Source organism: Anabrus simplex, chromosome X, assembly GCF_040414725.1.
Source record: "Anabrus simplex isolate iqAnaSimp1 chromosome X, ASM4041472v1, whole genome shotgun sequence".
Taxonomy (NCBI): Eukaryota; Metazoa; Arthropoda; class Insecta; order Orthoptera; family Tettigoniidae; genus Anabrus; species Anabrus simplex.
In genome coordinates this window covers 55,804,771-55,820,881 of record NC_090279.1, presented here as the reverse complement: position 1 = coordinate 55,820,881, position 16,111 = coordinate 55,804,771, and positions in this window count along the sequence as shown.

Here is a 16,111-nt window from a genome sequence, read left to right as displayed (position 1 = left end):
TACCATTGCTTGGATAAGTACATACATACAGACACCACCATAGACTACACTTCCACTCTTGTCATCCAGCCATAGGCAAACTATGTTACTTGCTACTGATTACTTAACTTTTTACTTCTCGTAATTATTCTTTCCATTTTTCCCTTTTTGTCCCATAGGTCCTTCAAACTCAAGCTTCTCCCTTTGATCGCAGCACTTCTTACTTCTGTTTCCTCTCTCGAACCATTATTCTCACTCCGATTCTGTCCACTTGTCTTCCCCTGTGCTTCTTTTTCTTCCCTCGCGCAGACCTCCGACACTAGTTCGTCCATTAAATTCCTGACTACTTCCATCCTCCTTGCATTTACTTTTTCTTCAGCTCTTTTCATGATCTCTTCCCAGGAACCCCATCTACTCAGTGTTCCTTCCTTTACAGTATGTACATCAGCCCTGGTAGTATCTTCTTGCCTCGAACTGTCAGCCCTGCTTTTTTCTTTTTGTCTCACATCATTCCTGGTAGTTTCTTCATGCCTCAATCTCTCAGCCCTTCTTATTTCTTCTTGCCTCAAACTCTTTTGCCTCGAACTCTCATCCCTGCTAGTTTCTTCTTGCCTCAAACTCTCATCCATTAATTTCAGTTTCGATATTGTCCACTTTCGGGTCCAATTCCTGTCGCTCACCACAAGTATCTGACCACTAATATACGCTTTCAATCCCTGAATTTTTGCTTTCACAAAATGTTTCTTAAGAATTTTAAAATTTTTACTCTCTTCTCTTCCGAAATCTCTCTTAATTCTAATGTTCTCACACTGTAGATTACCAGCGTTCCTTATCACTATATCTGCCATCAATGAAGATATCAGCGACACTTTTATGGGCCTGTGCCCTCCCACCTTGCCAACTCTCTCCACATTGTCTATATCTACCTCACTGAAATTTATTTTCATTTTTTTTTTGTATAACATCTACCACTTTGTAAATAATGTCTACCTTAGATTCTGCCTTACCGGGCGAGTTGGCCGTGCGTGTAGAGGCGCGCGGCTGTGAGCTTGCATCCGGGAGATAGTAGGTTCGAATCCCACTATCGGCAGCCCTGAAAATGGTTTTCCGTGGTTTCCCATTTTCACACCAGGCAAATGCTGGGGCTGTACCTTAATTAAGGCCACGGCCGCTTCCTTCCAACTCCTAGGCCTTTCCTATCCCATCGTCGCCATAAGACCTATCTGTGTCGGTGCGACGTAAAGCCCCTAGCAAAAAAAAAAAAAAAAAAAAAGATTCTGCCTTTTCTTCCTCCACCCCATAAATAAATATGGATTTCTTCTTGCGCTCCTGTCTGCAGACTTCAATTTCTTTCTTCAGGTTTACCATCTCTTCTTCCATATTTTTTATTTTCTCTCTTAGTGACACCAGTTCTTTCTCACTGCCTTCTATCATCGCCTTCGTATTTTTCATATAATCCTGGATCCACTGTCTCGTCTTTTCTTGCTCCTGGACTTGTTCTTGAAGCATTTTCTTTAATTGTTCAAACGGACATACCTCCTGTATTACTTCTCTTACTACTTTCCTCATAACCTCTACGTCTACCCAGTTCATCGTATCTATCTCCTTGCCGACCGCTTGACCTTACCGCTTCCTCACTCTTAATCCACTCCACTCAGCAGGCGCACGTCACACGACACGTCCGTCCTCCTCACTGGCTTAAGCTAGACTGACATGGTACCAGAGAGATAGTGTTAGACTTAATACATATTCTTTAATCATTGAGGCGTAACGCTGAAAAGCGACCTTAGGTCTTGGAGAGTTGAGCGACCGCGCAAGGTATAAGCCAAAGAAAGACAAAGGCCACGAAAGGCGTGAAAATTAAACACTCCTTAGCCCTCGTAAACCTAATAGCGTGGGGCTCGGAAAAGAACAAGAGTTAACCGAGGAAGGTCGGATAGGATAGATAAAAGTGAGTGGCCTAACACAAGTAAGTAGAAGCACGCGTGTGCATGGGCTCTTATGGCACTAACCCGGCGGAGGCCGTGCTAGGGTGTTTTTCACGTATTGCCCTAATTCGAGGTTCTATCCTCCCAACCGGATGCCCTTCCTAACTTGAGACTCTCGGTGGAGTGATGTAACAGGCAGGAGGGTGATGGAATACTTCTGTAAGAAACGACTAAAAAGGGGGTGTTATGTGCTCTTAGCTTCCGAGCGTGGTGTTTTCGGCTAGAGAACCTCAAGCTGAGTCCGGATTCTTCTTCTTCTTTCGGTGCCTATCCGTTTCAGATGTTGGCGACCATGATGGCTATTTTCGTCTTGTTTGTGGCAGCGCGGAACAGTTCAACTGATGACATATTGCACCAGCCTCTAAGATTGTCAAGCCAAGATATTCTTCTTCTTCCAGGACCTCTTTTGCTGTTGTGAGTCTGGCATTAATTATAACTGTTTAACTTTCTTTGAATAGGGAATCGAGGGTTGCTATTAATTTGAAAGGATGAACTATTCCCTAGAAAAATTAAGCTGCCAAAAAAAACGTATAACAAAATAATAGAATTTTTAAATTAAAAAGAATAATAACTTAAATACTAAAATCAAAAGTGAAGAATATCAATTACTTTCACAGTAAAGAAAAGTCCAAAAATTCATATTGTGGAAAATTGACAGGTCGTAACAATCCCAGAAGTAAACATTGAACCGTCAACATTGAGAAATACAGGTAGTTTAATATAAAACGTGTGGCAAGTGAGGGCTCTACATTACAAAATAAATTCAATGTTTAAATCATCCTTTAGCGTGCAATTTCTTCTTTCTTTCTTTGTTGGCAACCTGACTACAGCGCCACTCAGCTGACGATGTAAGTTCCTAGAACATTATAATAGGGTTGCCATGTCTGCAGCACTTCGTTACTTAATCAATTTCCCTTCCCTCATGGTGGCCAGTTTCCTTAAAAATGACTCCATGTAAACCGGCTCTAAGGAGGACTCTCTGTTAATTTGTAGTGTTACTGTGTGTTCCAGCCTCGGTGCGAACTGTGTGCGGCACTTTATGGATCACTGGCGGAACATGTGGAGATTAGGGAATTGCAGCTGAGAAAAGACACCAGCGTTGTGAAAGAATTGGAGAGAACCCTTAAGGAGACAGAGAACAGCCCGAGTTTGTGGTAAGAAGTGCTGAAATAGAGTGAGATGGTGATAGAACAGAGGGAGGAGGCATTTGAGAAGAAAGCAAAGGATGCGAAGAAAGCACTAAGGAGAGAGAAGAGGAATTGGAGAGAGCATGTAAGAAGAGAGAGGAGGAAAACGAAAGAGCATGTAAGGACGGAGATAAGGTTGTTGAGAAGAGAGAGCTAGCGTGCGAGATGAGCGAGAAACTTCCTCTCCAGAGAGCGAGGGAGTGGTGGAACAGACACGAAGGTCCACGGTGGAGCGAACTGCTCGTCGAGTACGAAGCAGGTCACTAAATCCTTCAGCAAATTCTATATTGGGCCGCTGATCAGGGATATATCAATGTGGTGAATTTCCTTCTTGCAAGAAATCCCTCTGTGGACTGGAAGCGCACCGATTTGAACCATGCTGAAGAAGGGGACAGCTGCATGTTGTGGAAGCTCTGGTAGGAAAGAAGAAAAATCGAGGTCGAGAGGACTGTCTCTCCGTTGGAAGGAGTGACATTGATGTGAACATTGGTACCCACAGACAAGGAGTGTCTGCACTGACCTTGTCAGCCATAGAGGGCCACGTGGAGGTGATGATATACCCGGTGGAGGAGGGAGATATTACTGGGGAGTTGCTGGGTACTATTCTTGTACAAGCTGCTCGGTGGGGTCACCTCGATATAGTGAAGTACCTCACCACACTAGACCCCATTAGTCTCAATGCTAAGACTAATTGTTGCACACCTCTGACCCTTGCCAAACGGAGGGGGGGAAGGCACCATGAGGTGGTACGCTTCCTAGAGCAGTGCTCACTAAACAAGTAAGTTACTTCGACACACAACGGTAGTCTAGTGTGTCTCCCTCTATCGGCAGCAAATTCCTTACCTGCGCCTTGGAGGTGAGGAGGAGCCCTTCCTCCTCTCAGGTGATTCAGTGTTACAACAGTGAGGGATCCTCCCGGTAGTAACAAAAAACTCTGTGTTGTGTCGTTGCCTGGAAGCGAATGGTATTCTGTGCTAAGGCTTGTACCAATGCAAATAAATTGTTTCAAGGTAATAAAACAGTAAATGCAAGTTAGTGTTGGCCCCAGAACCATCTTCCTTGTGATTAAATTAGCAGCTCTCTGCAGACCATATGACGCTCTCTAATTGGGAGTTGAGTAGAGTAATATACTTGCACAGTATCGTCCAATTAAGTGGTTGAAGCCGCTCTACAGGCTGAAGACTGTGTGGATAGTCAGCACCATAGATCACCCAGGTAAGTGACCTCGAGAAACGTTTCCGTTGAAGACACCGGCAATGAAATATGTAGCATGATCTCACATAGGTAGGTGGCCTTCAGATGTGGCACAGATGGGAAACTTGAAGTAGTGTACGTAATTTTCGCATCACACAGACGACAAGCACATCAGTCATCTTATAATTTTCATGTTTTCCCTCCTCACCACTACATTTGTGCTTTCAGTAGTTCCTGCATAGATCCCTGCAGTAGTATTTGAATTACTTTTTAAACAGGGGTGAAAGTGAGAGTCGATGCAAGTGGCTGTGTCAGCGGAGAATAAGGCAGACATATGATTCACGTATCCCAGTGCTTGAAATGCAATTTTACCAGAGTATGAAGTCAGGCTTGAAATTAGAAACCATATTCTGAGATTAATTACATAGTATTTATCAAAATAATAATTAATGTTCTCAATTAACTTAAGACGATAAAATATCTTTTGCAGTGAATATTTGGTTTGAAAAGCCGTTGGCTCAGTAAACACGCGTCCTCACCCTAAAGTAGTGCAGCTAATTTCAGGTGCACCCCCAATGGTGCCGCACATACCTTTTTAACCACGTACCTGGAATCCAACGCGGGCTAAAGGTTATGTTGCCGTGGTTTCATAGAAATGGTAGAATGGGTTCGAACATTCCACAGGCTGAAAGGAGGGAGATGACGGCTGTCATACTGAGCTATGTACAGGGGGAGAACGCCCAATGACATAAGAGGCATGTCGGTACAAAGAAACTATTGATCCCGTACGAAGCTTGAGTCGGTCACTAGTTGCACTATGCGATATTATGCAATTCAATCTAAATATTTTAACTCTTACATTCAACAAATCATTTGCGAATCTTCCCACAAGAAATGCCTGATTTGATTCCTTGATGCATTTAGGAATAACCGACGTAGTGGGAAAGAAGGGTGCAACTTTCAGTCTGTCGCCACTGATCTGCATTTAGGGCAGTCACCAGGTGGCAGGTTCACTACTAGATGTTCACCCAGTATTTTCTCTAACCGACATGGACAGGTCTTACGGTGACAATGAGATAGGGAAGGAAGTTACTCTGGCCTTAGTTTGCCTGGTGTGCAATTTGGAAACCACAGTGATCAATATTCAAGTTTACTGACGTGGAGTTTGATCCCATTTTCTCCCGACAGTTATGTGGTCACTCGCTCTAAGGAAACATTTTTAGTTAAGTTGCAACTAAGCTCTGATTGGGCTCAATTACAGTTAACTTGATCATAAATTACTTTCCGAATGTACCGGTAATCGGTAAAATTGCAATAATCGTAGAATGCGAGTCTTCAGAGAATCACGGACTTTTTCACATACATTACTCCGTTTTGCACTTTTTAGTATAAGGACATTAAGTGGCTACCATTGCTGCGTTAGACTAAACAGACATTCAAAATGATAGCTCCCGAGCAAAATTAGAATGTTACTTTCGAGTTTTCAGGGTAACTTATTAAAATAGGGGAGTGGAAATGCATTAACCCGTTCATCGTCATGTGTTTATTCCGGCTCCATTCTCCACGGCGTGGGGGCTATATTCCCAGCCTGTAGTATGAGGCGACCTTAAGGGGGACCAAGGACTGTCAACTTGGAATGTCGTATGGTGACCACGGTTCCGCTAGCTGAGTCTGGTATTAGTTTCCTCCACGGTTTGAGGTGCTCGAGTCCTAGGGAGTCCTCCCTCACTTTTGCAGATACCTTCACTTCTCCTCCATTTTCCCTCTGATTAGTGTTAATGGAGGATGGTTGCCCAGTTGTACTTCCTCTTAGAACAATAATCACCACCACCGTCTCACGATTACTTAAATCTCAACAAGCTGTGAGTAAATGAACCAGTGCTGGGGCTCCAAAGTTACCAAGCTCTCGATGCGATGTATATCGATTACTACAATGTATCGATTACAATTTTATTTTCAGAAGTAAATTACGAGTAAAAGTTACCAAGAAAATAGTCGTTACAAGTAATTCAATTACTTGCCAACTCTATAAGTACGATATTCGTGTATTTTATTGTATTGTACCGGTATAGGTTTTAAGTTTTAAACGAATTATGGAATAGATTGTCAAGTACAAAATGATTGATCTGCGGTTATAACATTTTATTAGTCACGAAATCCCCTAAGGCATGAAAAGTAACATCAATTTTAGGGCTACACCTAGACCAAAACTACTGGATTTTTCATGTGATAGCCTACTGTCTACAATTTTCACATATGTCATATACATTCAAAAGTATATTATCCTACTGTACACATGCTATTTTCCTCAAATTGAAGTTTAGTCATGACAAATTTATGTAACAATTTCCATACAACTACAGGCCAGGCAACCATATGTACTGACAACTATGCACATACCATTATTATATATACTATATTATGTACATTTCAATGCACTTGAACATGAAATTACATATGTGTTACATTCTGTAATTTGGCATTTTTCTTTTTCTGCTGAGATAAAGAAATGGAGTATGGCTTTTAGTGCCGGGAGTGTCCGATGACAAGTTCGGCTCGCCAGGTGCAGGTCTTTTGATTTGACCCCCGTAGCCGACCTGCGCGTCGTGATGAGGATGAAATGGTGATGAAGACGACACATACACCCAGCTTCCGTGTCAGAGAAATTAACCAATGATGGTTAAAATTCCCGACGCTTCCATGAATCGAACCCAGGGCCCCTGTGAGCAAAGTCCAGCACGCTAACCATTTAGCCATGGAGCCGGACTCTGCTGATATGTGTATAAACCATTTTTTATTTACAAAAGCTGCATTGTGGACTGCAAAGTATTTATGTGCCAGCAAGGAATAACAACTGTCACACATACCTTCTACACTAACATATTCATTCATTAAGGTCTTCGCTAACTTGTTCTTGACATCCTGAGTGATTTCACATATGAATTAATTTAGATTATTTTGAAAAACACGGCACAGTTTAGAACACAACATGTGAGAACAATCATTGGGGAAAATCATGTTACTTGATTCATATTGCTTCACTAGTAAGAGGAAGTTTTCTGGGTCATTGGAATTAAGGTCAAGGGACATCAAAACATTTTCACACTCATTGTGTGGCAGTCATGTGATTGGCCAAACAATAACATGATTGTCTGCATATGCCTGTGTAGTTTGCACATTACAGTCGATGATCTCACTTTTTCATTACAATTAGATCTCTTATCACTAATATTTAATCTTTCGTTCACAGCGTAACTCATTTTCAAATAATTGTATTTGTTTAGGAATACTGCAGCATCAGCCTCACAATTGCTACCTTGTGATGGGGATAGTAAGTTATTTATCTAACAGTTCTTAATGCACTGTGAATATTAGATGCACCTAGAGCTGTATTATTGCTCTCTTTACTTCTGACAATGGCAAATGCATTTTCCAGACAATCTTGTGTAAGTCTTCTAGTGAAGAGAAATTGAAAATCCATTGCTCCATCAATTCTGACCACAAAATCTTAAGAGCAGTGATATTATCTACCCAACATTGAATACACATTGGTTGAGTTTACTATTAGCACCTCTGTTTAACACAATGATCTGCCTCGGATATTTTCAATTTCTACCATTTTTTCTAAATGATTAGAATTACTGCAAAAGTGTTGTCTATACTGCCTAGGGCCTGTGATACTACATTTTGAGGAATTCAAGATGTCAAATAGTATGTCACATATTTCAATTAAATCAGCTCTAATAGCTGCAGAGAGTGGTAGTGAATTGAATAGAACATGCACCTTTATGCCACAAGCAACAGTATGACTCACAGTCTGAACAGCTAAACACACTCTCATTGCTAAAAGGAGGGAAGTGAAATACATTGTTTTAATAATTTTGGGGCTAGTCTGGGAACAATGGTTGAATATTTATTATAAAATTCTTCAGTATGAGACTAGCTACAAATTTTACCTCCTACATTTAAATCATACTTCTTTAAATTGTATTTGAGTGATTTAATCAAGTGAGGGGCATCATAGAAAATGTAAACTTTTCATCATTTATTTCTGTTACGGGGAGACCGTGGTAGACAGAGAAAGTGCGGGCATGAATGGGTCTATCTATGACAATCAAAAGAATAATAAAAGCTTAGAGATATATTAATTTTTGGCTTTTTTTATGCTATGTTTTAACAAAACATGTCGCTCAGCAAGAGAACAAGATTTCAGGTACAGAACTAGCTCGTTAGCTTAGATACAAGATAGGAGAAATCAGAAAATAGACCAAAATTGCTAATTAACAATACGAGCTTAAAGCTCCCAATTTTACAAATATTACTTGAGCACTGTTGCTCCATCCACTCAGTGGTCAAGGAGACAGGTCTCCCAATTTTACAAATGTTACTTGAGCACTATTGCTCCATCCACTCAGTGGTCAAGGAGACAGGTCTCCCAAATTCATTTACAGAGTACTCACAACGTACAATCTTCCGAGAGCACCTTTTGCTCCACAACGTTACCGCCTTCCAAAAGGCACCATTCAATATTTACACTAACACCTCTACATGAATATAAAGAGCATCTATGCTCTATGAATTTATCTAGGAGGCTGCGCTCCGAACCTTATACACTTACTGCCTTCTCAAGGCAAACTTCAACTTTTACATTTACAACCAGTGCATCTTTGCCCAATAAAATTAACACTTTCCAGGTCTCTCGAGAGACAACATACATTTTACAATTCAAACCGTATTCACTGTCTTAAACACTCAACAGTCTAACATCAATTTTACAGGAGTAGAGAATACCCATTCTACCGGACCTTGGTGGGAGAAGACACACAGATTAAAGTTATTGGCCCAAAAATCAAAATGATGCGGAGGCGGACACTTGCACTCCTTGAAATTTGCACTCAAAACATCAAAACCCTATTTGGGCTTCTGCCCGACGTTACAGAGGCTGAGCCTACACTACTGAGGCAACTAAATGGAGAAAATGTAAGTTACGAAAGCTACAGACAGAAAACGGTTACAAAGTCATAGTCACCTCTAAGTCAAGTTGATAGGGAACTCAAGAGGTGTCACTCTCTCTAGTCCAGAATTATAACTAAGTGCTTTTCGGCTCGTTTAAAATTTACATTTGAAGTAGAAATTTACATTTTAGAAGACTGGAAATTTAATGTTACATTGTTAAAGATCGGAAACCCTCCCCTCGAGTTAGCTTTCAGAGGCTATCACATAGTTATTAAAGGGCTGCCATTACATTAATCTGCTGGAATTCTCGATGAGGGCGAGACGCCCACGCCTCCTCTATTAACACACACTCAGTAGACTGGACGATCAATAAGGCATGGTAGCTCGAAAATGTACTAGATTTTATACCCGAGAGGAATGTTCTAAAGAGCTCTGGGGTAAGGCCCAATACACCTCCAAATTTTATTAGATAATCAAAAAGGTACAAGACGGATCCTATTCCCTAAAAAGAAAATATAAAAAAATTCTATTGGTCGATATTTGAAGTTAGTGGACAGAGATAGAAGTGTTGAAAACTGGAATACACCAAAAACAAAGCATAATCAACTCAGTTTAGGAAACCTCAAAATGAAAAATTACTTTAAGATTTGAGTAGTTCCTCTTCACACTAGAGGGCATTACATAAGTTTTTGGGTAGAGACATCTGTAGATAAAAGTCCAAACTTCTTGCGCTAGTAGTTGCGACATTCATATATCAGATGGCATTCTTCAAGGCGCTTCATCTAAATAAACGGGGCGGGTGAACCTTGCAGTATAGACCTTCCCTCCCTTAAAGTCTCTCCTCACAGTTAAAGTTTGACATTTTACTTGTTAGAAGAAAATATACCAAGTTGTATTTTACAGACAGAAATTTTCTTGAAAAAGTTCATTTTAAAAAAAATTACGTTAAAAACAAGTCTTGAAGTCTTCTTTCAACCGTACCAGTACAAGATATACAGTTCAAGTTTTGACGGCAAGAGCAGCCGCCGCAACCTGTTGCCTGGTGGGGTCGCCCGGATCCCCAAGTACTCTCAGATACATCTCTCCCGCTACCTTGAAAGGGGTAGCCATGGTGATGGTCACCACAGACCAAATATGGTGATACTGCTCCAAGATAGGCAGGCACCAGAGCCCTCGCCGGAAAGGATGGTGTTCCAGTACGCCGTTATGCAGGAGACTGGGCCAGAGCAGAGTGGGCCGTTACCACACGCCGGCATCCCTCGCCAGATGTTGAGACACGGCCGCAGATGAAAGAGAGGGCACTGAAACTGTCATTTATTTGTCGAAAGGAATTGTTTTTGTGGGGAGCGAGAGTTGTGTATTTTTCTAAGTTGCAGTTTCAGATCAGGCGGCCTGCATGTGTGACTAGCAGGCTTGGGCTTAGAGGCGGGCAACGGGATAAAATAAACCTAACTAGAGGGGAAGTATGTACAGGATTAAGTATATGCAAAAGATACTGCCGTCAGGTGGATATGTGAGGGGCAGAATGCCTCCCCATATACCTTACACGCTGATATTTTTAAAAAATTTACAGAACTGACGCCGAATAAATATAGCTGATTTCTTACTGCCATGACTTAGTGGCCTATACTGCAAAACAAAATATTATGCCGGTTTAATCTGCGAAAGTGTTCTCTAAATATCCTCTCAGTGGCTGGGTAACTGACCAAAAGAAAAACAGGAGTAAAGAAGTCCAAAAACTACATATGGCCCATGAAATCTGGGGGCAAGATTTCCTGCAGGTACGAAATTCTTAACCATAACTTGATCTCCAACCTTTAAATTGGTAGGCCTACGTCCACGATCATATCTCTCTCTAACCTTTTCATGAGAAGCCTTCAGATTACTTTCAGCCTTCTTCCATAGGTCTCTGATATTATCAGGACCTATTGTCTCTGGTGACCTGTCATTGAGTGACCAAAGATTATACAGCGGCGTGTTGGGAACAAATTTAAACATGAGAGAGGCGGGAGTGAACTTGTGGGACTCATAACAGCCGAATTTAAAGTAAAACCTAACCAATGCAGAGAAGTATCCCACTTGGAATGATCTCCATGATGAAAAGCGATCAACGCAGATCGAAGATTACGATTGATGCCCTCAGCCGGAGATGGTTGAGGGTAATAAGCGGAATTTGTTACATGGGATATGGACAGATTGAAACAGAATTTCCGGAATGAGTTAGATATGAAAGCCTTTGTATTATCAGAAACTATATATTGACAGGGGCCAAAAGAAGCAGATAGTATTAAGACAAGAAATGGTAGACTGAGCGGTAGTCAGCTTAGTGGGAAACAACCATGAAAATCTAGTGAAGCCGTCTACACATACAATAATAATAAATTTATTCCCGTTCCCCTTTGATCCGTAATGGGGTCTCATGATAGTATTTGAAGATCATTGGCACAAGAAAGGTTGGAACCACAACCTTCATTTTCTGATCATGTCTCGAAGGGCAGCACAAAACCCCGTTCCTCAATACATAAGGGACAACATGTTCCCCAGAAGAAAGGGTTTCCATTATCGGAGCCAGCAAAATAGCATTAATACTAGGAGGTGTGGGCATAGAAAGAGAAGAACTAACTTCCTGTTCACTGGTCTCAATATCACTAGAAAACATGTGCCTTAGTCCATACATTTTTTGATCCCCTAATGTGTCGTACATCATATAGGAAAGCTGAGATCCTGATAGCCCGACGGGCGTTACGTCCGTTACTACGAGGCCTTGCTAAAACCCACCTTAAGGCTGCTTGTGTATTTCCAATTCAAATTTGACATGTTCCAGATAAAGGCGTAACTTCTCCAGGGCAAACAAGACTGCCAAAGCCTCTAATTCATAGCTAGAATACTTTACTTCTCGAGCCGATAGGTCCTAGACACATAGAAGGTATGCCGCCTTCCGAGTTACGTCTCCTGAAAAAGGACAGCAGCCACATCAGATGAACAGGCGTCACTTTCGACAATGAATTTCTTAGACAAATCAGGCATGGCTTGTACAGGGACGTTACAAAGAGCTAATTTAAGGTCTTCAAAAGCGGCTGGCTGCGACGGCCCCCATTCAAATTTCACACCTTTCTTGCGAAGTAAGTTCAAGGGCGCCGCCCTAATAGCAAAGTTAGGAATACATTTCCTGAGAAAACCACTATGCCTATGAATCTAGCGATTCCCTTTATGTCCTTCGGAGGCTTGAAGTCTGTGTTCTGGAATGGTCAATATATACACCATCGGGCGACACAGTATGCCCTAAGAACGACATAGAAGGATTAGCAAAGGCTGCCTTAGATAATTTAACAGTCAACCCAGCCTTCCAAAGGCGATTGAGGACTTCCGTCAGATGATCTAAGTGCTCTTCGGAGGTCACTGAAAACATGACGACATCATCGAGTTAATGTGTCAGATATTCGAATTTGATATCGGAGAAGACCCTCTCCAGCTGTTTCGTAAGGACAGCTGCATACGTGTGGATCCCGAAGGGGCGCGGTAGTATTTATACAGATTCCAATCCGTGGCGAAAGCCGTCAGGTGTTTGGATTCTTCTGCCAGAGGTATTTATTATATGCCTGGTTAAGATCTAATATGGTAAAGAACATAGCCTTGCGAAACCATTGACAAGAATGAACAATCAGAAGGAGTACAGATTGTAATAAAACCGATATATAAGGCCCTCAGGCCTCCTCTTCCATCTAACCAGGAGGTGAAATATACATATATTACATTGTATTACTTACAATAAGAAGATCTAATACAAATTAAATTAATAAAAATACAAGGATGGTGAGATTACATTAAGATGAAATAAATTAAGATTAAATTAAGATGAAATAAATCAGATATAATAAAAGGATAAATTCTTCAAACTAATATTCTACATGTAAAAGAAAGAGGCAGTACATAAAACTTGATTTTAAAAACAAATCGGATAAGAATTTTAGACACTCTACCAGGACATCCATAACAAGGGAATGGTTGTAAGTAGCACCATCAATTTTACAGATGATCCTTACTAGTGCATAAAATGTCTCCAAAGTGCTTCCTTGAAAGTGCGAGTAGCGCTTAACCCCCTGATACTTTCGGGAAGGAGGTTCCACTCACGGCAGGCAATTACTGTGAATGATTTATCGTAGATGGCAGTTCTATGGGTAGGTAAAGCAAGGATGGAATTATTAGCAGATCTGGTGCTAAGACTATGATAAGAGGATACGTATTTGAAATATGAAGTAAGGTAAAATGGCTTTGAAGAATTAAGGATTTTATGGAGATGGCATAGGGTATGCACAGTGCGACGGATTTCTAGTCGGGGCCAAGATAGGTGGTTATATGAAGGAGTTACGTGGTCATAGTACCGTAGGTTACAGACGTATCTCACACATGCATTTTGACCACGTTGTAATCTGCTCAATAACATGTTCCGAATGTCTCTATAAATCGCGTCACAATAGTCGAAATGAGGGAAAACCAGAGCTTCTACCAGTATTTTTTGAGTTTTTCAGGAAAATAAATATTTATATCCGAGCAGCATGTGCAATGCAGAGAATGTTTTCTGGGTGATGTTTGTAATATGCGTTTTCCATGACATGTCATCACCGAAAGTAACACCTAGGACTTTTACTGATGTCATGAATGGTATGTTAGTATTACACAACCTTATAGATGGAATCTCTGGTGGATTGACCTTCGCGAGTAGTTTCGGGTATCCAAGGATGATGGCTTGCGTTTTTGCTGGGTTTAACCTAAGACCACATCTCAAAGACCAAGCAGAAAACGATGTTAAATCCTGATTGATTTCGTCTACGGCCAAAAATATTAGATTTGGTGATGTATGGAGGTACATTCGTACACCATCAGCATAAATATGGTATTTGCAGTGTGTTAGGATTTGGGAGACGACATTAATGTAAATAGAAAAGGAAGGGGTCCTAACACCGACCCTTGGGGTACACAACACTGCACAGACCGCCAAATTGATTTGTTTATTCTATCTGTAACACACTGCCGACGGTCTTATAAGTAGGAATGCAACCAAAGGAGGGCGCTGTCCGAGTAATAGAGGAAATACAATTTCGAGAACAAAATGTCAATTTCAACAGAGTCAAAAGCTTTGCTCACGTCTAGGAGTATTAAAACTGTCACTTTCTTGTTGTCCATAGCTTCTCGGATGTCTTCTGTGACCTTCAGTAGTGCCGTTGTAGTACTGTGTACTTGACGAAAACCAGATTGTAGTGGATCAAGTATGTTGTAATGCACCCTTGCAGAGCTCCTTCGGTGTTGACTGGATGTCACTGTTGCCTCGGCTGCCCTAAAAAATACTTACCGAAGGTGGGTGAGATCCTCTTCTCAGGCGCGATCAGACCCCGTCGTCGAATCAGGATGCATAGGGATAGTGCGTTTGGTAAACTATTCACTACAATGATTTATGACTCAGACTGATTTCAATTTAAATATGTATATAAAATTTTATTGATAAAAATCAAAAGAAGAGAAGAGTGTAGATAAATATTGTAAAAATGTAAAATAAAAATTTTGTCCATATTATATCATTACCATATGAGACTGTACAAGCTAAAATTCTCATAATACCACACATGACCACCTCGTTTATCCATAAAGAAAATATTTATAATTTATCATTAAATTTTATATCAAATGATATTTCCCATATTTGTTCATCCAATTACATGATATCTGTGCAACTGTACACATTTACTAGGATAACGGCGTTTATATAACAGGTGGATCACTGAATAACAGTAGTAATAATGAGAATATTTAATAATAATAATAATAATAATAATAATAATAATAATAATAATAATAATAATAATAATAATAATATCGATGTGAATAAAATTTAATGTAGCTAACCCAAGTTATTCATCGAAATACTACTTGCCATCAGTCAAAGTAATTATAATATCCTTCTAAGATATTAAAATAAATAAAATGTTGATATTAATTAATTAATAAAATTACTTTGATATCACTGAAATGCATTGTAAACTATTTAAAAGAATTCAGGAATGTCTCCACAGTGTATCCCAAATGCGTATATAAAGTTTGGAAAACCAACCTGATAATGTAATACAATAATAATAATAATAATAATAATAATAATAATAATAATAATAATAATAATAATAATAATAATAATAATAATAATAATAATAATTGAAATAATACGACGATTTTGCGTAAATCAAAATCCAGAAATATCATTAATAACCCCTCCAATATGTAAAATAAGTTTACAAACAAACATACAAGAAGTTACCGTAAATAAAAAAATTAATTAATTTTACTAATTTAATTGCAATCAAATTTATTAATTACATAATTAATTGCCTAACTGACTACTGGAAACCATTATCTTATGACTCAAATCTTCCAATATAGTGATATCAAATGAATTAGCAATGCATTGAAATGATAATAATAATATTGCAATAATAATAATAATAATAATAATAATAATAATAATAATAATAATAATAATAATAATAATAATTGAAATAATAATAATGATATCACTTAATGAATATTATTTCTATATTGGATATCATTAATAAATCCTTAAGAATTAATATTTGCCTACCAAAATCCAATACTGTTGATAACCAAATCGTAGATAAATTGGATTAAAAAAATATATAAAATGTTAATATTTAATTAATTAATAAATCCACAATTGACTGACACAAGTGATTAATATTATATTCATCAGGACTCCCTAATAGCCTGTGAATTGCACTGGTAAAATGTTAAATAATGAGG